Below are 26747 nucleotides of genomic sequence, written 5' to 3'. Positions count from 1 at the left end.
TGGGATTATATGTGTCAAATTTACAATATGAGAAATATCTGAAAATCGCATGCAATGTAATAATGTAATAAAATGTCACATGTAATTTCACATGTGAAATATGTGAAACGTAAGGCATGTGTATGACCTTTCTTCTCTTGTATGAGCCTTGCGTTTTCATGCTGATGCTTTTATGCTTTTATATTATGTACAGCACACTGTGCTATATAAAGTTTTATTTACTTACTTACTATAGTTCATCTGTTGAAAAAACTCACATGCTACAGGCAGATGTGATTTTCTGACATTTCACGTGCAATCTGAAAACAGAAATGTCCTACCATTTATGTTTATTGTTTATTACTATTCTTTCTTATTTCTGGGACATATGCATTGTGACGCAAGGTATGTTCGTACAGAGATACTAAATTACAGGTAAATGTGTCTTTTTGGATAACCTCCATTGTAAAGCTTTTAAAAAGAAAAATACACTGTAAGATATGAAAACTCTGGGGTGTTCCATTCACAACTAAATTACAGCGGTAAACAGTAATAAATTGATAGTGCATCAACAAATAAAATATCCTAATGTAGCATAATACCTAATGCTCCACATCAACAAAAAAACTACTTTTAAATAATCTTCATCCTCATGAAAATCACTAGCAACTGTGTATTGCTTACCTAATATAGCAAAAGTGTTCTAATATTGTCTGGAATATTTGTCTCACTGATAATGGCAGTGAGGGAAACTGAGCCATTTCCAAATGTATGGAGTCATTAAATGTCATTATTAGACATTTTCCTTTTGAAGTATCATGTTTGCACAAATGTAAAAGCACCATCCATCAAACACTAACTAGCAGAAAAGAACACAAAGGAGAGAATGATAAATCAGCACTGTGTTAATGTGTGCGCTGCTTATTCATCAGTGGGAGAACCTCAATTATCCAAAGCTTGCATGAAATGTTTGTGCCCATTAAAACGGTCAGAGCGTCGCAGTGTCAGTGCAACTGTTTTCAAAAGAACTTTATTATTTAATGAAATTGTGTGGGTGGGGGTTGGGTTTGGGGATGAGTTAGGCTTGCTCTGATTGGAGGGTCTAGTACTGAGGGTGGCTAGTGTTCAATATCCATTGGCCTCCTACTCTACTGACAAAGTGTCTCTGAGCAAATGTTCAAAGCAAAGTGCCGGTGTTGCACTGCAGCTAGCCTAGCATCCAGAGTTCAACTTGGTTTAACTTTGTGCAGCACTTAATTATGATGCCCTTGTGCTCCTAATTGAAATGACATCAGACTACTAGAAACAAAACTAAACTGTAACAGTACCAGGGTTTTCCAAATTGTATTGATTGAAGCAAAGTAACCTAGAAATCAAAGTGTTACCTTTTCAGAACAAAGTATAATCAATAATAAACATTTTGTAAAACCACTTGTCAGAGCCAAAAACGTATTGATATCTGTCATTGTAGCCTATGACATTTTATGTTCATATGTAATGTCATTTGTAAATCACAGAGAGTTGAGGCAGAGCAGGACATCAGAGCGAAAACCAGAACATAGTTTTTTCATTAAACATGATCCAGTTTCACCAAAATCAGTAAATAAAGTTGTGTTTTTGTACAGTAACATTAATCAGTGAGGCCCGACCCCCAGCATCACTTGTTTATCGTTTTCCCATTGTGATTTCATAAGCAGTAAATTCATCAAATTCAGGTTAAGAACAACAACACATCTGGTCTTTGCAAACAGAAATGATGTAGTGTTTATTTGCATATAGAGCGGGGATGTGAGATCCAATCAGAAGTGATCACATACAGGTGTCAAAAATATATGGATAGGGATATAAATGTTTTCTAATGCCCAGTGACTGTTATGAACTCGGTTATATCCTTGTAACGTGTTGGTGATGTCACCGATTAATTACCACCAGGTGGGGGATGTATACAAGGCTGAATGTGAATGTGTGTTGAACTTGCCTTGAGAGAGACTAAGTTTGGTGGTGTGGTGATCATGTACATCAGGACTCATTGAGACACATTTGTCTTGTAAATGTTAGTTTCTGCAATACAGTAGCAGCTATAATGGACACAAAGTGATCTGGTGTAGACCGTACGAGCAACAAAAAAAGCATTTATGTGGCATTTCCAATTCATTGCACCGTAAACTTTGTATTATGTTGTTTACTGATACTCTTCTTCCCACATAATGAAATTCAAGGATAATGGATGATCGATCCCAAAGCGCTGTATTCAAAGGAGAGGAAGAAAACCAACGAGAGACTGATGAGTTCACACATTTTCAATGGAGATCTTAACATCTTAAATTTCAGAGCCAGTTTTGCCAGCAGACTGGATCCAGTATCAGTGTGTTCTATTTGGAACCCAGTTAAAAGCTGTTTGAGATCTCTTTGTAAAAAGAGCCAATTGATTGAAATGGGATGACACTTGGATGTTGCATGTAAATCTGTCTTCACACAAGGTTAAAGCTTCTGCTGACCTGAGGGAGAAAGTAAGATGATGTGCTGCTGTAAAAGCAACGCATAGAAGAGCCACACAGCATTCATGTTCTCTGAATGAACACCAAAGTCAGAAGAGTTTAAAATGCTATGGTATGATATTTTTCCCTGAACTTTAGCCAGCATGACACCATGATTGATGATATATCGTCCCCTGACATCCTTTATAGAAACCACCTAATAAATTTGCCTAAACTCTTTTGCAACATTTTTTTCTGTGCATGTGAATCACCAGCAACTGTATCCCTCACTAACAACGTGTCTTACTTACAACTTTTCTCTCACCATCTTTTATTGAGTAAATAATATTAAGCACAGATTGTGCAAGAGTTCATTCTACAGTATCGTTTTGTGTGTTATGTCCCTGACAGTTTCAATCATAAGTACATGTTCTTCTCCTGCTTTTGTACATTAACGTGTGCAAGGCATTGTGAGCGGTGGCTGCCGCATAGCAGCAGCTGCCCAGTATGTTAACGGATGAAGCAAAATGAAGGTGACTGGTAATGGTTATTGTTTTTTCCCTCTCTGCCATTTAATCTCCTTTCAGAGAGCTTCATTAGGCACTGGAAGAGCAAACGGCTTGTAGATAAAACTTGATCTGTAAGCCAGGGACATTCAGGACAAGCCAATCTTCATTCACCTGCTGGCCCAAATGGCATGAGCATCAGTCCAATTTTCTGTCACATGAGTACTGTGTCACAGATCCGAGGGATTTTATTGGATTTTATTTTGGTGCTTGATTTTTCCAAAGTTTTGTAGAAGGCAAGATTAGAAATGTATCTGTATTTATATAGCAATTATTATAAAATGCAGTGTTTAAAATACATTACCAAAACACATCAAGCCAGAAAAGAAGACTAAAAGTTGACAGCCACACTACTGGTTCTGTGAAGCTGTACTTAAACGCAGGTGCCCTTTGAGGTAGATGCTAAACATGAGCTTGCCATGACAATACTTAAATGCTGATGTTTAGCAGGTTTCATGTTTACCATCTTAGTTTAGCATAAGCATTCAAACATTTGCAAATTAGCACTAAACGTAAAGTGAGGCTGAGGCTGATGGGAATGTAATTTATTTTTCAAGCACTTAGTCATTAAAGATTTACATTAAAGTATTGGACAACTTGACATTCTGAAATGATGGTGGCACAAGAAGAAAAGTCAGAAGATCAACAATGCCATTAGATTTTATCCTCTAGGGACCATGAATGCAGCAAATGTCTCAACAATCCATCTGAAAGTTGTCAATATATTTCACTCTGAACCACAAATGTCAGAGGAAAAGGATTGTGGTGTGATAGGAAAAGTCAGGGGATCAGCAAAGTTCATATGATTTATCCTCTAATGACCTTGAATGTCTAATTTTGTGCCAATCCATGTGGTGGATGTTATGCAATATTTCACAGGGTAATTGATCTGTCAATCTGACGACCTTGAATGTTGGCCCAAAATTCCAGAGCAATGCATCCAACAGTTGAAGAGATACTTCAATCTAGACTAAAGTGGTGGACGGCATTGCCATCCATAGACCCATGCCGTCAGCATTGCTAAAAACAAGCTATATACGAATATGTTATTGCACTGCCAGACAGACTCAAACCCAAAACTGGATGAGAAGCCAATTTGGCTACTTTAAATCCAATCTCTCCTTGTATCAAAGCCAGGAATGGCACTCTGAATGTAAATGAAACATGCCAATCTCCCTATCCCTATTTTAAATCCACCATCCACAGCGATAGAAGGAAGGTAGAAAGTAGTTTGGCTGTGATTTGTTTCATGTGAGCCACCAAGGAAGTGTGGAAATGTTCAGTTGTTATTAGGAAGGACATGCAGGAGGAGGAGGAGGAGGAGGAGGAGGAGGAGGAGGAGGAGGAGGAGGAGGAGGAAGAGGCTATGGGAATGGCGTGAGCATATCAGGCCGAGCAGATTGTGTGGTCTGAGTGGCTATTAAAAGTGACAGGATGGAGGCCTTGGAGTTGGTGAGCCGCCTGATTACACCTCTCCTCCCCAGCCCCCCTATTGACTGTGGTTAGGATGTAGCTTTCCATTTCCTGCCGAAATAAATTAAAAGTCAGAAGTAATTTGCCTGATGGGGGGATGCAGGTGTTTTCTGTATCTTTTTTTTTGTGCTTCAAAGTTTCTGAATAAAAATTCTCCTAGCCTGGAAATCAATTGAACCCTTGGCTCTTTGATAAGGAAAGGGCTTATTTTCAGCCTGTGACAGTTTTGTGGCAGGAAGGCAAAAAAAAGTAGGGATTTGATTAAAGGGGAGATAGGGAGAGATTGAGGTCTTGTTCTTGCCATAGGAAAGATCAAGGCATGTAATCATGTCTGCTACAATGCTGGCTCTACCGCCATGCTCCTGCTCCCTCATTGTCTCTCTCTCTCACTCACACACACTCCTGATTTCTTTCTCACATATACACGAACAACCACGCATACATACTGACACTGCGCTCATGTGCGCTTTGTAGTGACACCTGATAAGTAAGGAATGAGCTCAGTTCAGTTCTGTCCAGGATCCCAGTTGAACGCGCTCACATCCCTCTTTGCTATGCTTCCTCTGAGACTCTCTCTACCTGTCAGAAATACGGCGGACATGCACAGCCTTTCAGTAATATCCTGTTGCTGCTCACAAAACTTGCTTTTACAACCCTCTAAAGCATGCAGCAACGCCTACGCAGTGAGAATTTTGGTGGTTTTGGATAGATGCCTTGAGAGCGCCAAAGTAAGGGCAGGGTGTGAATACTCCCAAAGCTGTTAAACTGGTGAACTGCAAAGCTTTCAACAGCTAGCTGCATGACAGTGACGGCTGTATGTGGGTAGACTGCTGCCATCGGGATAAATATTGCATGACGGGTTAAACAATGACAAACAATATTGAGTGCTGTGAAAGTGTTTTGTCAAAGTGTACAAAAAAAAAACTGTGGTGTTTCAGAGCATTTTTAACTGAAATGAGTGTAATTACTTGACAGATGAGACAATCACAAATCAGGTCATCCCTTTGAGGAAGTCCTTGCGCCACTTTGACCTCATATGCCTGTCCACAAAGGCTCAAAAGCATTGCTTTCCCGCTTGTTGCTTGTGCCCGTGTCGCAGTCGAGAGCAAGGTGAACCCCTTGAACATCAAACAGGCTTTCATGTTTCTTTTATTTTAAATGGCAGTGTTTGTACAACACCAGGAATCTGAAGCCTTCCCCTGCTCACAGCTCTGGGGAAGCTTTCGCATAACCCAACCCCCAGCGCCGCTCCCCCACGCCGCTCTGGGACACCAACCCCGCATCCTGAGAGCCCAAGAGGGGAAACACAGTGGTGTCTGGTGTGGGCGAAAGAAAGAAATCCAGGGAGCGACACAGAGAGACAGTGAGGGTCGAGGCATGCAGGTTCCCTCGTGCTCTTTGAGTGGCACAAATGAAACTCACCTCAGCGTGATCAAAAAGCAGATGACTCAGTGTCGGGCCGTGTTTAGATGCTTGGCTTTACAACTTCAAATGGCACACAGCCACAGATAACACCAACCTCCACGGCACTCCCACATCCCCCCTTCAGAAACATTACACACTCATACACCAACACAGACGAAGACACACACACACATACACACAGCATTCTCTGGTGAGCCCATCTGGGAGTGAAAAGAGGCCCCGCTTGAAGTGCTTCCCAGTCGAGGTGACTACATAAATAGATGGAGGGAGGAGGAGAGGGGCATTCAGAAGATGAGGAGAGAACGTGTTTGGGCACTTTCACCTTCGTTAATTTTAGATGTTGTTTATTCCTCTCCTTTAAGCTTTCCCAGAAGAGAGCTTATTGCCTCAGTGCATATTTCCATTTTTCACCAGTGGCTGAGCTCCTGCAGGATAATTTCATCTGACTGTGATTCTGGATCTGGTGATCTGTGTTTGTTCACTTGGAAAAAAAAAAGCAAAAAGGCTCTCTGTGTTTAGACACTCACATACAAACGTGTTTGTGTCTACCAACACACATTAAGGAAAAAAGGATGACCATGCAATCTAATCTAGAGATGCAAGCACAACTCTTAATATGTGTTGGAAACACCATGCATTAAATTATGTGACAATATGGAAAATTGCCAATACACTAAGTAAATACTATTAATAATTGTAATAGTAATAATAATGATGATAAAGGGTTCTGTAAAGTTGTTCTTGTAACGTTCATAAGAATCAGCAAAAAGACATGACCAAAAAAAAAAAAAACATCTAACACTGTAAAACAAAATGATTAAAAATGTTCAAGTCTAAATCAATTTAAAGATTAAAGCTGGTGATACTCAATATTTTTACTTTTTGTCAACAAATACCATTAATACACAAAAACCAACAATGACTTGATCCTACTAACAAGAACTGTGTGTGCATACAAAGCCTGATATATATTTTTCCTCTGTGCCATAGAGCTCCACTGCAAAGAAGATTAGAAGCACATCAACAAGCCACAATGTTAGACCGGGTGACATGTTCCCTCATGTTCATGAACACAAACTCTAGTTTTTCTTGAATCAATACCACATACACCATCACAATCCCCACACTCTATGTACTCCTGCATTAGTATTTGCTGAAAACAACAGGGCCCAGGTGTCAGTTTAAAAAAAGGGTTTCATTGAACTATTGAATGACCCATTTTTAAAGAATTACTTCTACGGTGGAAGAAAAAATTAAAAATGGTCATAGTGTCAAGATTATTTAAAAAGGCTGCCTTTCAAATATGAATAAGTGTGCAGATCCCAAACTTTTATCCATGAAAACAAAAATCAGCCTCTTTGATTTTACTGTGCAACAACGTCCCTGTAACTGAGGCATTTTGGTTTGGGAAATGTTTCAGTTTGTGGTGAAATGCAAAAAAGAAATCTCTGGAAAGGGAGACTTCCTTCACAGTAGAAAGGTTATTTCCATGATTTTGGACTTGAAGTTTGTTGGGGTTGAAAGAAAATCTTGTTTCTGGTTTTGTTTCATTCACCTAATACTGTCCAGATGGATGAAGCAAATTTCTCTGACTTTTTTGTGCAAAGACTGCACATTTGCATTTGAAATCATCATGATCATTCCACCAGATTCCACAACCCAAGCGCAAGACAGAAGAGGACGAGGGCCAGAGGAAGGAATGGAAAGAGAGACAGGAAGGTGAGACAGACAGGGAGGAGAGAGAGAGAGAGAGAGAGAGGGAGCGGTGTGCCAGAGGGAGTCTCTCTCTCCTCTTCAGCAGGAGCTGTCAGCCGGTGCCGTCAGAGTGGCTATAAACAAAAAGTGTTTTCTCCCTTAACAAGCTCAACAGGACCTTCAGTGGGGAGACGACACAGAAATGCTTACTCTCCAGGGGTGACAGCCACTGTCTGCCATCAATCAGTCAGACTCACTGCGCTACCCGCAGACAATGCCTCAACAAGGGCACAGCTCAGATTCATCACAGAGGGGGAAAAAACTAAACAACAGTCATGATGAAATATACACATCAGCCCTGCAAGTCATTTAATTTTAACGTAGGATGTGATAGGGTAGATTATGCCGGAGAAAATGCAATGACAACATCTAAAAATAAGTGTCACGCATCGTAAAGAGTATTATTCTCTTGTATGGCAATGGAATTACAAATGTCATTGTACGCGACCCACTGTCAGCGAGCATGCGCCGGGGCTCGCTCGTATACTGTATGCATGCACCTACACACAGACTCACTTAGACATTATATCCTTTGAAGCGCTGTCAGTGTTTCAAAACTATGCTCTCTGTCACAGAAATCATTTGAAACACTTCTTTCAGAATGTCACAGCCCTGTTTGGGCTTTGATCAGAGCCAACGATGTCAATTTTGGGAGGAACTGCTGTGTAGTAATGCATGATGAAACTGTCAGAAAGTTGTTTCAGCTCGCTCCCCTGTGCATCTTAAAATAATCATTTGGTTGCTGCCTCCACATATGTCACCAATTTTTATTTTGCAAGGATTTCCATGATGGTTTACATGCGTTAGTTGACAGGAAACAAAATGGGTTACATTTGTATGATAAAATATCCTATATCACTGCAGGTAATTTACATGTGTAACTGATGTTTGCTTCCTCTGATAAATGCTTGATCTGATGATTGTCAAGATGCCTTCCACTCCTGCATTGAAACTCAAGTGAACATGCTGGTTACGAGTCATATTGTGATGATGTGTTAACTGGTAAATTTTACAGCCAATAAAGAAACTGCTACAAGACAGTATGAACACAAAAAAGGTTGCTTATTTCCAGCACATCCACTGTATATGGTGCATTTTACATTTTCCTCCTCTCAGTGCCCTATTATTAGAATTATTGCCCCAAACACTTGGAGCCAGATGTTTGTTTAAATGCAACTGTTATTTTACCCTAGGTAAAGATGGCAGATAATGTGTCCTACAATTGCACCTCTTCAGTCTGAAGTTTATGAGCTTTTGGCAGGGTATTATTCCGAGCTTAGAACATTTACTATGTTATTAACATATTATAGTCAAGTCAGTTTTATTTTATATAGCCCAATATCAAAAATCACAATCTGCTTATGACATCCTCTATCCTTAAACCTTAAGAACCCCCCATCTCCTCACAGAAATACCGGCAGAGGAGGGATTTGTCTCCCAAGATGGACAGGCATGCAGAATTCAGAATACCATAGTAAAATTACAATATGGATATTGAGGACAAAATTATACACCAACTGTAAACCTATGTGAAGAATATATTATGTTTTTAAGCTTTGAATGTAGTGAAAAGCTGATGGTGATATCTCATCCAATCATGGTGATGGTTTTGAATATCTACTCATGTTTCCTGTTTCCTTCCTATTTCACATCCCACTGTTATCCAAAATGACATCTTCCAAGAATAAATAAGACTGAAAGTCCACAGTCATGCTAGCAGCTCCATGATGCTGTAGGCAGATTTAAACTAAATGCTAAGATGCTGATGTTAAGCAAGTATAATGGTACCATGTTCACCATTGCAGTTTACTGTGTTAGCATGCTAACATCAGCACTAAACACAAAGTTCAGGTGAAGCTGATGAGTAACCAAAAAAGTAAACTAAAAGTAACTAAAATTTAAAAACAAGTTAAAATGTTGACATGTTGGAGGTCGAATGAAAAGTCAGGGGATCACCAAAGTTATCACAAATCATCAGGAGGGGGATATACAGTTAATGTCTCCAGTCATCACCAAAGTCATTATGATACATAATGGGGCAACCATGTCTTTATAAAATGTTGTGCTAATCCATTCATTAGTTGTTGAACTGCACTGCTAGCATGGCTAAGAATCAATCCTTCACTTGTATTCGAAAGAACTGCCAGCTGGATGGAAATTAACAAGATCATTTGAGCTAAATAACATAATTAGCATTGAGTTGTTCACCAGTGAACAAAGAACAAGGCCCAGAGTGAAAAAGGCCATGGTCTAGGCAATACATGTTTATAGTTAAAGATGGAGCTAAAACTTTAGTGTGTTTTTCTTCTTTGAACCTTTTAACTTATAGTACATGTTGTTCTTTGTGGACTCTTGCCATTCATTTCAAATCCAGGCAGCAGTTTTGCTCTAAGAAGTAGCCTACTCAGTCATGGCAGGTGCCACAAAAGGTTCATGAGAAGGAATAAATGCTTGCAAAACCCTTAATAATAACAAACAAGATTCATCCATGAATGGCCTTGGTACCTTATAAACAAAAAATGCCGAAGGATTGCACCTTAAGGCTTGTGCTGACTACACAACATTCAGCGTCGGCCGATGGCCTTGCTGATCACACTACACAACTTGCCGTCTTGTGAGGGGAGTCTGAAGTCTTTGTGGCGTTCACACTCAGTGACTGATCAGTGACAGGGGGTCACACACTACATGAGCTGACAGCTGCTCTGTCACCCGACGCTGGTCTCAAAAACCACGTTTTGTCAAGAAAACACACGTGAAATGTGAAACGGGAAACGACGCGAACCTACACACGAAACAGCTGTTATGCTTATAAAGATACCAATTATAAAGACAGAAGAATCTGGATGAAATAATGGATCAGCACACGCAGGTAGCAGGGATTGTCTGAGCTACAGAGAGAGCTGGAGGTGTTTTACAGTGAAAAAGTAGCTGCCTGCTCTCATTGGCTGGATGTGGATGTCGAGTCGGCCGACTCCTCCAGATATTTGGCATGCTAGATATCTGGCAGGCATCGGCGATGTGTCAGAAATGTGTCTGGGAGACGTTTTGATGTGTCGTTGAGTAGCTCACACATAAGGACCGGCAACCGCCGATTAACCGCTGATTTACCCCCGATCACAGCGGCTGAAATTGGGCTAGAAATCGTGTAGTGTGAACTAGGCTTTAGATTTAGCTTCACACCAATCATATCCGATCATAATCAAAACATCTCTGTATTCAGGACAGAACACACTTTCACACTTCAATGCAGAAAAGAACAGGACAGGGTTTTGCACAGGGTTTCTAATTTGCTTTATTGAACAGTTTGTTCATGTCTGGCCAAGGGAGCCAGCAGTTAAGACACCAGACCAGTTCAAAATAAGGCGACCCAAAAGCCCACTCACTTACTAAATCTAGATCTGTCTACTCTAAGTGCCTCCTACTTGTACAGTGTATGCTGTCAGCATCTCTTAGGTGTTGTCAAGTCCAGAGGATTAAAGCAGAGCAAGTCTGGCTGCAGTGCATGTGGACTACTGTGAGCAAAGCTCTTGGGTTGGTCAGAATTCATTTTCCCTGCCATACAGCCTTAGCCACAGTGGCCACTGTTCAGCAAAAGTTCAGTTCCTATAACAAATGTGGATTGTTTGGATGCTTAAAAATTCCACTAAAGTATCTTTAATTTCTTCCACACAAATGTAAAATAAATGGGAGACTTTGACTATAATGTGTCTGCATCATTATCTAGCAATAATGTCCATCATACTGTTCTTGGCAGAGGACAGCCCATATGAGTCTATAGATCCAATTGTGAATGTGCCCTGCATTAGAATATGAGCTTCTGTACATGGAAAATAATCCCTGGAGCAGCTGACGAGGCACTATATCTAAAAACATGATGGCACCATGAGCCAACATAATTTAACAACACATTAATCTCTTCACTAATGCAGTCAATAGCATATTAAGTGAGCTACAAAAGCAAAATTAATGAGAAGTAATGTGACGCCAGTCTGCAAAGCGCTCCAGTGAAATCCTGAGCAGTCAGCAGGACTGTTCGTGCCAACTCATTTCTCAGCTGTGTCTCTTGCTCTCGCACAGGGATATGCCCTTGGGTGAAGAGGTGCTCAGATTCCACAGATGTCATCCACAAATGCCATATTTCAAAAGGCCGGGGAAGTGATCTTCAGCCTCACTTAAAATACAATTCCCATTGTGATACTAACACGGTGGTGAGAAGACAAACCTGAGCCCTAAGTCTCTAAAGAAGGACTAGTCAGGTGGAAGTGTATATCACAGCTCCAGGAGATTCTCTGCAGATTTATGAAATAGAACAACCACTGATATTGTAATAACTCTAAAGTTATCATCCTTAAGATTTCAGTTCTGGTTAAATATACTAGTCCCATACTTCTGTTCGAAATGACACATTTATTAGTCACTTGGGGCAGAAAACGCATTATGTATTTTCTGTCAGAAATACAACAGAAGACAACAAACAACTCATGTATCTGATATCTATAAATTGCTGTAGCTATACTTTTGATGACAAAACTATGTTTGCGCTTTAAAACGCCAGGGACCGGCTGTTCCACTATTCAAGTTTATATCATTATGTATGCCGTGCGCACCAATTATGTGCAATGAGCGCATACTTGTCTACCAAAGTTTGTGTAATAAGCGCATGCATCCAGCGGTACTATAAAGAGAGGTAACTAATGAATGTAAATAAATTTAATAGTGTTAGGATAATAACTGAGAGCCATAAATAGTTTCAAAAAACTGGGTTGGATATAATTAAAATCCTGTGGATTATAACTAATTAGAGAATGGTAACTGATGAACTCCAGTGGCAGTGCACACTGGAACAACTGACATATTTAAAACAAAGCTTGGGGTCCTCAGTAATTGTTAGATGGCAGTTCATTTGGATCTTAATACCATGTCTCTGTAATGTGTTTAAATGTAACATATGTTTAAGCTTTTAAACTGTTACAAACTAAGATAACATTTGCCCTCCTGTCTTCTTCATGCATATTTTTTTGCAGATAAGAATATAAATTATAGATATAATACCTATGCTATTTTTATTATTATTATTGTTATTATTATTAAATTGTGTTGCAAAACAATGCTTCTTGCTATTGTTTTTGTTGAACACCAAATAAGTAGAGGGTTTCAAATGATGAGGTAATGAACCGTTCCCTGTAATAAAACATTGCAGGATCTCACTTCTGTCTTCACGAGCCACCTTGTGATTACCACCTGCAAATGATAGGTTTGTATGGTAATGGTCTCACCATTATAGTATAGCCTGTGTAACATCGGGACCAGAGCAAAAATTAAAGCTATTTGTTGTTTTATGCTTTAGGAGCGCAGGACTTTCAATTTAATTAACATGAAAAAATGTTTCTGACACAACAACAGCCACCATCAGTCTGAACATGGGAAAGTCTCAAAGTGGACCGTGATTCAGGAAATATTCCTCTCTCAATAAGTACTTATAATTGTGTCCTTGAGCAAGGCACTTAAAGGAACACGCTCAGGCATTCTTAGATGTCATTACTCTGTATTCAGTACTCTGTATATGTGAAGTGTTCAGTCTTCTGTCAAGAAAAGATTAGAGATTCACTTTTTAAACACAACCTGGCTACATTCCAGCTCTTAAATGTTGGATTTATCCCTGGATAATTGTTGATCTTTCATACTAAATACTGAATCCGGAGTATTAGTTTTTTTATCTGAGCAATTATAACATACATTTGTATAACATACTGTGAACCCCTATGTATATATGATTGTGTTTGGTTGACACCAAAAATTACTTCAAACAAACTATCAAACTTTTTGAAAAGATAACATTCTACTCAACTCAACAAAGTATTGCAGGGTCTGCTGTTTGTTTTCTTACAGCATCAATTTGTTGATTGATCTATTATCAATATGGAAGCAATGTGAGATCCAGGAAATTAGATATTATACAACTAGCGCCATAATTCTCTGCGGCTTTGTCACTGTGAGCGACCCCTTCCACGTTACCCATAGTCATGTGATGCATTGTTAATAGAAAAATACTGATTAATGTTGTTGTTGTTACTGTTAAAACACTGGAAATCAGTGACTTTGTCTCCACTGAGTCATCTTTATCTTTATACATGTGGGTGAAAGCATGAAGGCATATATACATATATATTTTAGGGCTGACCCCCAATAGTCGAAGATTTGATGCTTTGATTGGTGGAGCCTGATTCGACTGTCAATCTCACAGTCGAAGCTTTGCAGCGAAGCGAGGGTCATGCCATTTTGGTGATGTGGGGGTGCTCAGAGATTTTACATAGAACAACCAGTTTTCTCCCAATAAGTTAATATACTGCCTATTACAATGTAAATTTCAACAAATAATGCTCTAAATAACCATGAAAAAAAAGCTTTTAATTAATGTAATTAAAGTGCATGAATAAATCCAAGACGTGCATGCAGCTGTCGACCACACGCCATGCATGCAAAACGCTGCACAAGACTGGCTAATGGCAGGCGAGCAGAGAGAAAATGGTCAACAATAAGCCTCAGTTTAACTGTAAATTTACAGTGTAAGTTACACTGAGTAATGAATAGAGACTGCAGCTATGCAGCTTATCAAGATTAAAACGGAGCTACCGTGTATAACCCCCCCCACAACTGCCGCGCAAAAGCCTTCCAAATAGCATTTGCTTCTCTCTCATCATGTAATCCCAGATAGACTTGATGTTGAGATCAGGGATCTGTGAGGGCCATACCATCACTTTCAGGACTCCTTGTTCTTCTTTACGCTGAAGATAGTTCTTAAGTTCTTTCATTGTATGTTTGGGGTCATTGTCATGTTGCAGAATACATTTGTGGCCAATCAGAGGCCTTCTTGATGGTACTGTATGATGGATAAGTATCTGTCTGTACTTCTCCCGTTAGTTGTGACCAAATCCCCAACTCTCTTTGCAGAAATACAGCCGCAAACTTGCAAGCAACCTCCACCATGCTTCACTGTTGCCTGCAGACACTCATTTTTGTATTCATTATCACATTCTTTCCACGTTGGAGGTGTAGCTTTTTGGCCACAAATCTTCCATGAATGCCACCTCTGATCAGACTTCTCCAGACAGTAGATGGGTGTACCAGGGTCCCACTGTTTTCTGCAGCTCTGAGCTGATGGCACTGCTCGACATCTTCTAACGGTGAAGGGAAGTCACCTTGGTGTGTCTTCCATCTGCTGCATTAAGTTTCCATGTGCCTACAGTTCTCAATGTTGCATGTTTCCTTGTGCTTCTTCAAAAGACCTTGGACAGCAAATCTGGAAACCAATCTGCCTTAAAATTTCTGCTTGGGAGAGACCTTGCGGATGCAGTATAACTACCTTCTGTCTTATTGCAGTTTTCAACAACCTCCCCTTTTCATTTTATTCTGTTCAGTCACTTTACATTTTGTTATTTGATGGATATTTATTAACATGTCTATTTTTGAAAAATACTGTAAAACCTTCTTACTTTCCATCATTTGTTCCATGCCTGCCTAAAAGTTTTGCACAGTACTATGTGTGTGTGTGTGTGTGTGTGTGTGTGTGTGTGTGTGTGTGTGTATGTATGAACGTGGCTGGAGGAGGAGGGGAGAGGTTTTCTTTTTCTCTTCATCAGATGAAATCTACATCATTTGCCCAACAGCAAACATACGTTGGAACAAGCCCGCAGTACAAACATTGTGTTTACATTGAGGGTAGAATAAGCCACTGGAATAATGCATGCTAACTGTGATATATACCCCAATTAAGCATTCTATGAATTTACATAACGGGGGAAAAAAACTACTTCAATTAGCACATGAGCAATGACTGCTGGCATTTGATTGCAGGAGGGAAATACACGGGACAATAAACATAATTTACAAGATGTTTAATTTTGTGTTTGGAAAATTGAATCCACCGGCAGTGAGAAATATGTTGCATGTTTGTGGGAAGAAGTGGTGGTTGTGATTGATTGGAGGAAACTAATCTATGTTTGCTTGCGCTGCACAAGTAACATAACCCAACCTTTAACTCTTGAATGGCAAAAAAACAACAGAAAGAAAAGTGCATGGCTGTAGTAGGAAGAGGCACACAGTTCTCGAGTTCTTGTGTGTAATTTTGTTGCCATTCAACCTCATCAAGTCTACCTCTGTCGTATGCAGATCCCCATGGAAATATAGAGATTCATCATCTTTTTTACTCCACGGTTCACTGTCCCTGAGTACGAGGAAATAATTTCAATTTCTCCTCTTGATGAGCTTCTACTCATGGGCAATTATCTCAACACAATAGATGGTACCTTGGTGAACAATTCCACTGCTGCTGTCCACAATATTAGAGAGACAAGACCAGGAGAGAAAGAAGGAAAGACAGAGAGCTTATGAACCTCCCACTGCCATGAGAGCCAGAGAGTCCAGAATGAGAGAGCCCCAGCACTGACTAATTTCTGCTTTGCAAACCATGACAACATGTGAATTGTAATGACAACACACAAACTTATATTGACTGGGTTATGTCATTTTTGATGACCAGATAGCAGTGATGATACAAGACAGAGGGAACGGCAGTTCAATAAATAACACAAAAGCCTCAGCTCGTGCCAGCCAAAACAGCCCTGCATTTGTCTGTTTGGCTTTGCTCCAGTTCAGAGAACAGTGATTCAGGAGTTACCACAAAGAAATGAGCATTGCAATATTGCAGAAGTGAAGGACAAAACATCTTTGTGAAAATAATACACATTCCTAAAATAGTCATGATCTGACTTCCTAGTCTCTTTCAACTGAGATACATTTTCAGATATCAGGGATTTGCAGTATCAATCAACTGATGTTTGAGACATTTCTCATCATCTTTCCAAGAAACTTCATCAGTGTAACGTCCTGCCTGACATAAAAAAAGATCCTTCAAATGATTGGTTTTCTCTGTACAAATTATTTTGCCCTTAAATGTGAGTCTTTGTAGCCTAGTAGATTAAAACAATGACTATGTAACAGATAAAACCCTGGTTTGAGTGTGGCCAGGAACCATTGAATATCCTCCCTCTTCTCACCTTTCTACTGACCACAAAAAAAAAGTCAACAAAGCCTTCTTAATACTCTACTACACTGGCATTCAATAATTTTCTGGCCACTTTGTGGCAGTACAAAAAAATCTCTAAACTGACCATTTATTGCTTTTCCTACTGTGGCATCTTAAAATGTTTTCTGTGGAAAGGGCCTGTATTAATAACTTCAAACCTGCAATCATTGAATGTTTGGCCACTTGGGGCAACAGAGACATGGTGTAAACACAGCACTGACCTATTATCACATTATAAAGCTGTTGGAGTTATGATTCTCCCCCCTTAACAAATGAAAGTCCAATATACACTCTCTCTTTTTTTAGCTCTGATTTTGTCTTCATCAACTCCTGTAGGAAATATCGGATTCTTTATCTGCTAAATACTCCACTTTTTCCCCAGCTTGTTGCTAACATTGTCTGTCTGCTATTTGGTGCTGGGCATGTGGCGTACAATGGGTTTTTCAAGATAGGTGAGATAGGTGAATGGAATTACAGTTTGTCACTAAGAGGTGACCCCTTACACATTACACATCTGATCCACTGTAAATATAAAAATATTGATATTAGCTTTAAAGATACGTTACAGAATCTTGTATGGTTTCTGCCGTATACTGAACACACACAGATTGTTTACATTGTTGCTATATGTCCAGGTATATAGCCCTGAAATTAGAATGTATATTGCCTGGCCGAGTCTTTCAGACTTTGCAACTTTGTAATGACTTTTATTTTATCTCATGTGCTTATCCTGATGTCTTTGATATAATGAAAACCCAGTCCAGGAATAAGTACAAGTCTTTGAAGCTTGCCTAAGGTGTTTGTGCTCCTTCTGCATGTACTGGCTGGTACAGTCTGTGCCCACTATTGCTACTGACACCTACACTGTATAGCTGGTGCTCCAGATTGTGGCAAAAATGAACCAGCAAACTAACAAATAAACAAACCTGTAAAAGATAAATAGAGTAAAAAACAAAAACTTTGTATACATAAATCATTTATACATAAATGTGTGTTGACCCAGTGTGCCCAGCCCTTGCTGTCCCACTCTGGCATCCTGGGAAGCACCACTTTGCCTCACTGTCAGGGCCTGGGACCGGTTGCTCTGCTTGCTCAAAACTACATACATTGTCACTTGCAGTGGTGGGGGCGGTGGTGACAACAGTATTCTAATTCTAATTTTATGTGTATGTATATTTATGTGTATATATATATATATATATATATATATATATCTGTATTAGCCAATGTTTTTTGTTCTATCCTCATGAGTGACCCTGATTCTGCTGTCCGCTGTAAGGCACCAGACTTTGCACGCGGTAATTTCCCTGCAAACGCAAAGAAACAAAGTCGCAGTACCTCTTCTGCACATGCTCTCCCTGTGACTTTTCAAGGACAGTCTTGAAAGAAATATAATATCCTTGGGCCCGAAATTGCTCCCGATGGCTGTTGAATGTGAATGAATGTGTATTTCTGTTCTGATGGCAGGCGGCCTTAACCTATTCACACACACTCAGTGTACGAATGGGGTGAATATGATGTTGTGTAAAAGCTTTGAGTGAAGGCGCTATTCAAGTACAGACAACAAAAACTGAAGGAAATCACATAAAAGCCATAGTGGCTTTTAAATAGACATGGCGGATTCCATACCTCTTGTGTATATGATTTGTATTGCATGGTTAGATATGGGGCTAAGGTAGGCTATTTGAGCTGAATGCAATTGTGGGCAGAAATAGCATGAAAAGTATTGCACAGTCTGAGGCAGGGCTATAAATCCCAGCGTAGCACAGCACAGGTCAGAGAGAAGTTTACAAAGGATGAAATCCTCAGCAATTGGCCAGGGAACATTTGAGTCATTTGGTACTAATCAAGATCCCTGTCAACCCCCCACAGATCTATTATGGTAATTTTATAGAATGGGGCATTGAAAATCTCACTAATTGCCTCTTGAGTATGTGTACTGTATAGTAATTAAAGACTAGGTAGTTGTGTAACATTTCACATTATGTATAAGTGTATTTTTGAGTGTCCTACTCTACTACACTACAGCTATCAAAGATCTCATAGATCAAGCACCATAGTACAAGCTCCAAAACCTCACAGCGAAAGCATTATTTTTAACTTATTCTGATTTTCAAGACTGACACATCCAGACTCCAGGTGTGATTCTGTAAAGTAGCATTTTTGATTTACAGGGCCATTACCAACCGATTCAGAGACACTGGTTTGGTGTCAAAAGAGCATATCATTATTCCGTTGTATGACAAAGCAGTTTGCCAAAGGAGACTGTAATTACATCATTGTCTTCTTTTCAGTTGACTCCCGGCAAGGGAATTATTGGTAATCATCCATGTAATGCGGTGCCACTCAGTTTTTGACAGCTGAGTGAAACCACAGCACTGTGGTTTTGTCCTAGATGTAAAATCAGAGCTAAAAACCCCATCTGTTCCCTGGGCTCAGCATGCTGTTTCTTATGTGTGTTTTCTCACCGACATCTATAGTGCTGGGAAGACAAAAAGGCCTCAGTTTAAACATGCAAATTTCTACCATATCAGCTAAGACACAAAAATATAAAATAAAAACATATTGATATGATACTGAATATTCCCTTGGATGTGTGACAGACAAACAGACATACTTTAACACATAAAACAACAATAACCTCCATCTCCAAAAGGACATCATTATTATTTAAAGCATCCATCTCTGCTCTTACACCCCTTCACCTTCTCGCTGGAGATGCCCTGTCTGCATGAATGGCCTGCTGTCTTTGTGCTGCCATTTAATAAGCATTCTTTAACCTCCAGGGACAAGGCCTTCTACTGACTCTTGCAGTGCTAGACAGGAACGCTGTGACACCAAAAAACCAGACCTCTTATCTGCCGTCTTTTCTGCCTGCAATTGTCAGCAAAAAAAAAAAAAAATAGACAAACAAACTCCACTGAAGCTTCCATCTCCAAACCGGTGGTGCTGTCAGCTCCTATTTAGAATCCATGTTTATTCTGCTCTCAGGATTTTTATTTATTTAACAGAAAAATATGCGTTGGGGTGTTGACTCGCAAGAAGACATGTCAAGACACACAGTGAAACCTGCAGTGTCAGGGCAGTTAACACTTCAGTAGACAGCGCTGTTGGTGAGAGTGCTCACACAGTGATTGTGTTGTGTTTCAACATCAACAACAAATGCCTAGGCATCGGCATGCTTTTTTAAAGCTGTGAAATCCATACCTTGCATGTACTTGAAATTGATATAAGCAGCTGTGACGTGCCATTAAAGAAGTGGCGTCAGTTTCATGGTGTAGCCAAAGTCAACTATAACATGAAGAGCTCCAATAATCCCTCAGTTTATTTCTCAGTAGTAGAGGCTTTCAGATAGCTGCTAGGCAAAAGAGGGCATTTTGGCAGAGTATTGTTTGACTTTCAGTGGATCAAGTCTTCAGCAGAGGAGAGAGAGTGAGTCAGATTAATAAATAAGAATGCATAAAGGGTGAGCAGCAGTGGGTCTCCCTTGGATATTGCTGAGGAGTCTGCACACCTGCCCAGACTGTCAAGCACCAGTAGGCTTTAGTGATTTGGTTTAAGGTAAATTTAGCACAGGCCACTGGGGATTTTACATCCAATTCTCTTTTTCATAATACAGTAGACGTTGGGATGGAGAGGAAAGCCAAATAAATACAGGCTGGGTCCTCAGTCATTTGACATTGTCAAATTCAATAGTTAGAATTCAAAGGTTGCTCACCTCCACATGGCATGTGTGGTCATTTTGATACATTAAAGGAGACTTCTGTGAAGTGAGACAGGTGGCCAGTACCATTAATATTGGTGGCCTATGCTACAGGTCTATGTGTGATATTTTTAGTGAGAGTCAACATTGGACGACTCTGCAAAACCATTTATTTCTCAACTACAGAATGGCAAAGCTTAGAGAAAGATTGTGGTTAAGGCAGATAAACTATGGTTAAGGTATGGCCAGGATTAGCCTACTAAACACTTTGTTAAAGTAGTGGGGAATTGTGATATACAATGCAAGTTCTTCGGAAGAAGCTAGCTATGTATTCTTAGTATGGATATCAGGGCAGAGGCTGAGATAAAGAGTCGGGGAAGTGAATAACATAAATGGGCTCAGAGGCCGAAAAGCAAGAGAGTGGGTGGCAAGCTAGCCAACGAAGCTAGACAGCAAACAATGCAAGAGCACTTACAGTTATGTTACCATCGCCCGAGTATGTTATCTAGTAAGTTTGCTAACATCAACTAGAACAATAGGCTGGAAAACAATAAGAAAAAGACCTGCGTTTTTATAATACTCGTTTCTTAATATTTTCACTGTAATTCATTCACTATGCTGTTTTTCATTATTCCAATTTACAATCATGTCACTGCCTCATTAACAAACAAAAGTGGTAAATCTAAAGTGCTAATCGAGCCAGCCTGTGACAACAGGACTCACAGTGACTTCCTCATCCACGGTTGATTTGAACATTCACAGATTGCTGGAAGGGTCTTCACACTCATCCCCTAAGGCAGCAGAGGCTCGATTCACATTGCAGGCCTTGACTCGCCTCTTTTATCTGATACTTTTGAATGAAGCTTCATACTATATTAAAGAATGTGACTTTGGATTTTGATTGACTTTAGGCATCTCTGCAACTTTAAAGCTGTCTATTTCTCTTTCCTTTATTCATTTTTGTCTTTAAAGCCCCTGAAAATTTGGTTTTAAATATTAAGTATTGCTCTAAAACGTAAATTACCGTAGAACTTTGATTAATAGCCCAGGCTTTTATTTGTTAAAATCACTGAATTGACCCTGCCTATATTTGGCACAGGCGCCATATGTGACAGGCCTTTAATTTCTCTGCACAAAACTGAAAAAGGCTACTATGAAACAGTTTATTTATTTCAAACAGTATGAATATTACTTGTATAAAAATGATCAAAAAAATCAAAGACATGTCATTCAAGTGATCTAGCTCCGGCAGGCGGCTTATGCACATTTATTTTGAAGGCAGCATCATAACAAAAATAAACATACCCAACAACATGGTACAGGATAAGTGTAGCAGAAGTTAGCAGACAGAGAGCGATGGACTTCACATGACAGTATTCAAAACATGGATTAATTCTTATGAAAAGCTGTTTTGATTCTTTTGATCAGTGGACCCTTACACACTAACGCAATATAAATAATCAAGGAACATATTCGGACTTAACAAGTGCTTCAAAGGTAACAGGAGTCGGTAATTCTTTTTTCTCCACTCTTGTACCATCAGGTTATACCGGTAAATCTATAAGAATTAGACTTTGGGGCATGGTGTTTCTGTTAAATGAACTGAATGATTGAATTGTGGAGAATCTAACTGATCTAAGGAGGTGTAGCATGTTCATATTGACCATACGTTTAAACATTAATATTTGTATTAAGATCTAAGCAGCTTAGAAGCAGCTAAAGCGGGCGACCCTGCAGGTTTAAGAGGTTTTATACATCCAAAGAACATATATAAAAATGGTTAATAGGGACCTGTTTTTATTTGTCAAAATGTGTTCCCACATCAGGCCAGTAAACGGGGTAGTTGGGGTATTTGGGACTCGGCTATTAATTGAAGTTTTACGGTAAATAATCAGCAACAATGAGTTACCATTCAGAAAAAAAACAATTCTAAATTGTTATTTTGTTAAGAGTAAAACATTCAAAGCCCATGCCACAACAAAGAACAAGCAAGGACCAAAACACAGACATTCCTCATGTGAAATACCCATGACTGAACTTTGGCAGAAAACAGCGTGTTCTTCTAGGACAGAAATAGCTTTATAGTAAAGAAATTCACAAAGAGCTGTTTGTAGAAAATTATGGAAATAAGATGGAATTATAATTTGGGTTTTGAGTTCTGAAAAAATCCACGAAATGGGCACTTACATACAACTTACGTCAATACAACTTCCTGGAAAACTGCATGACCTCATGACGCACTAGTGGAGTCTCAAACAATGAAGTCAAGTTTTTTAACAGTTCTGTTTTTCCCATAACTGCGGGCACATTGGCTTACACTTGATTGATCCCTCACTGTCTAACTCCCTGCCCCAGCCTCTTTTGTATTTTTCACATTAAGTAGGTAATAATATAAGTCTACTTGTGACCAAAAATTGCTCTATAACTGTAGCCTGTTTCAATGTCAACACACATCTACGCATTTACGACCAGTAGCAAAAACAGTTACTGCATATGTGTGTGTAAATGTTCCATTACTGTTTGAGGAAGTTTATTCATTGCACATGTCTGTCTGTCTGTCTCTCCTTCTCTGACCATTGCTAAGGCTGATGTGGCCCCAGAGTACCCAGAGAGAGAGAGTGAGGTCGGCAGTGGGCAGCTGTAAGCACGTACACTCGTTAGCCCTGCTCGCTCTCCCTTTCAAATGGGGCCTTAATGATTTATAGATGTTTGCTTTAAAAAGTCATTGGCATTAATCCCATGGCTCATTAACCATTTAATTAAAATTAAATTCTGTGTTAGGACTAAAGCAGATTGAGAGTATTTCCTCCTGGTGGGAGGCTGTTGAATCACCTCATTTTCGGAAACGCTTCATGTGAGGGAAATGTGTACCAGCACACAGCTGACATGTAAGAACAGCCACTAGCAAAGTCAAAGGCAGAACTGACCGCACAGATTGATCTCCGCTCAGATTCAGGTTACCACTGACAATACATTCCGATTCTTTATATTTTGCCACAATATGCCTGACATGATTTCATGTGGATTATTGACCTCAAATAAGAGTGACAAAAATTCATTGAGCCCAAACTCACCCAATAGTTTTTGAAAGGCAAAGGTGAGGAGTTGAGCGTTGCATGCAAGTGTTGTCTGCCTATCCTCATCAGCAGCATCCTAAGTGCAAATACGCTTCAAGAGGACAGCAGGTGAGTCATGACCTGGATAGAGAGTGGTATCTTTTTCACCTGCTGGGAATTAGTTGTATAAACATGAGTGTGAACTGTGACACCACAAGCACTGCCGTACTGGCTCATATTTTCATTTTCCAGCCGACTGTCTGATTCCAAGAGAATGTCCCTGTGCAGCTTCCCATTGTTTCTGATGACCACTGCATAGCAGCATTGTGCAAGACTGTTATATAAAAATACACCTGTCTCATATGTCTGAATCACAGTGGGGCTGCATCCTCAGTTACTGAGATTTTTGATTTACCCAAAATAATTTCTGCTGACACCGTGGTCACCGGTGGAAATGTTAGCACATACAAAGTGACAAATTTAAAAGACATAAAGTACACTGACCTAAAGAACTCCTGTGCTTTCTGCTTAGAAGAAGAGTGCTGTGCAGTTTATCTATAAACCTATACACTAGTTTGATTTAATAAGTAAGCTTTAGAGGTGCTGGTAGGTGGATTTTTTAACATCCACCTAGGGACAGAGCCAGGCTAGCTTTCCCCCTGTAGCCAGCAATGCTAAGCCATGGGTTGCTGGCTACTGTTTCATAGTTAGGGTTGGGATGTGAGAGTGGTATGTAATAATATATTATGAACAATCATGTTTTGCTCATCGGGGCCACTAAAGTGTCCATGTAAATATACATTTGGTAGAGGCTATAAAGTGATAACCATCAGCAAAATTTAACCTCTGAAAACATTTTTGTCTGTATGGGGGGAAAAGTTAGAATCTGGCCTCTAACAGAACATTTGCATAACAATACCCATGGATCTATCATTATGTCTAAATAATCTCTTTTAGTATCTCCTACTACCAACAGTAACACAGCAACAAGTCATATCGGGGAGCTTTACTGAACTGGTGATACAGTATAATTAAGAGACAACACTCCATCACTGGCTGTGGAATCTGTGTAGTACCTTAAATTGCTTTCTAAATAGGTCTATGTTACCCAATATGTGGTTTTCTCTGTGTGTTTCAACAAAGTGAAATGAACTTGGTGGGAGGATGGAAGTAAAAAAGCAAAGATTGATCGGTGTGCTCATTGGAGTAATTCAACCCCAGTCATTTTCCTGTGCAAGTTTTTATAGCATTTAAAATAGCAGCTCGGTAATGGCCCACACACACACACATACACACACACACACACACACACACACAAACACACACAGATGTGTGCACACAGAAGTACAGATACAGCACTTTGCAAGACAAGATGTGGTCTAAAAGTGCTGGGAAATGAAAGAGGGTCGAAGGGATTAATTCATGTCTCCAGAAATACTCCTTTGAAAGTGTATTTGTTTGCCACCTATGTAAGCTGAGATACGGTGCTCCATTTTGGTTATCTGATCATCTACTCCACATATCTACTCATTTAGAAGCCAGCCATTTTCCAGGCATTTTCAAAACCGTTTTTGCTGTATGTTGCATGTGCAGTATAGGCTGAGCTTCTCACTGCCTGAGTAGTTAAGCCTATAACCCTTATCACTGGTAACCACTTGAGATATTGTCCCGAGCAGAGGGCGATTTACAGGCTTACTCATTCAAACTATAAAGTAAGCCAAGCACGGTGTAGCATGCAGTTACCATAGCAAATTTTTAGAATAGCAACCTACTTGTTAGCCACTGTCTCTTTCTCATATTTTTTTTGATGATTTGCTTTAAGCATATTGCCTAAAATATGCTTTAAATAAATGTATCAGTGTTCCAGTCAACACTGTCATTAAAAGTGTGAAACAGCCATTGCCTGGCCATTGACATGTAAAACAAATTGCTTATAAACAACAGCACAGTAGGAGGAGGTGCCATAATTGAGAACTAATTGATTCTCTTCTCAATTTAATATGCATGTTAAAGGGCCACTCCAGCGATTCAGTATTGTGTTTCTATGAACTTACTAGAGATTAAAAGAAGCATAGTAAAAATTGACATGTCCTCACTTTAAGTCCCAACAGCCCCCAAAACACTGTATCCTACATTTCCCATAGTGCAACTCAAAGGTGTCTTTTGTTACACCGTCCTTGTCAGGTAAATGCCAATGTCTTTAAGTACTATACCCCTAGTTTGTTGTACCGAAGCCGAAATAACACTGATTATTACGCTGACATTAGGGTTACTTTTGGAAAGCTCCCTCCAGAGCCACAGAAGACACTGTACAACTGTTTTTACAGGCTGAATAGTACTCTTTGTGATGAGCAAACTGAGCTTAATGTGTGAAATTGGTGGAGGGCCACTTGAAGATTTTCACACATGTCATAACCAAAATTGTTTTTCAACATACTGCTCTGTAAATAACTTGGCCTGTGTTCTCCTTTGAGAAAAATATCACAAACCATTAGAAATGTTTTCCTGTTTTTTATCCTTGCCTGCTTTTGACCACAGTACACTTTTATCTTACTTTAGCCCCTTTTCCACTGCTGGTACCAGCTCAACTCGCCTCGCTTTTGGCCCGCCGTGCTCCCTTTTCCATTGCAGATTGTACCCCCTCAATGCTGGTTGTCATAGCAACGCTGCACATAACTGCCGTGACATAATGTTCAACGCGACACATAACCGAGACCCACACACACCAGCTGTCTCTTGATTTAAGTTTAAACATTTCAACATTACTCAGAATGTAAAGACAGAATAGTGGTACAGCAATCTTACAGATGTGTTTTCCTCTGTCGTTGTTGCTGGAGACTCTGCTACGTTACCTGCAGTAGGTATCACCTCAGCGCGACTTAGCTTGCTTGGAACCTAGACGGAGGTTAAATGAAAAAAAGTACCAGGCAGCAGGTACCAGGAACAACTTTTTCCCAGTGGAAAACCAAAAGTAGAATCGAGGGAGTAGAGTTGGTACCGTGCAGTGGAAAAGGGACATTTGTGTTGTGCTTTTGTGTCCGTCAAAATTACATATTTTTGGTACCATGATAAGGCCCCCTATCTTTTTTTGTGCATGCAACAGGTTTGCAAATTAAAAAATCCCAAAGCCCACAGAAAACATTGCTCTGAAATGCCTGAAAGCAGCGTGATTGTAGTCCAGCCTTTTCTTCCCTAAACTATCTGCGTCACTTTGTCACATGCATCATA

This window comes from Micropterus dolomieu, linkage group LG20 (genome assembly GCF_021292245.1).
Source record: "Micropterus dolomieu isolate WLL.071019.BEF.003 ecotype Adirondacks linkage group LG20, ASM2129224v1, whole genome shotgun sequence".
In the NCBI taxonomy this organism is placed as follows: Eukaryota; Metazoa; Chordata; class Actinopteri; order Centrarchiformes; family Centrarchidae; genus Micropterus; species Micropterus dolomieu.
The sequence above is the reverse complement of the archived record's forward strand: the minus strand, read 5'-3'. Positions refer to the sequence as shown.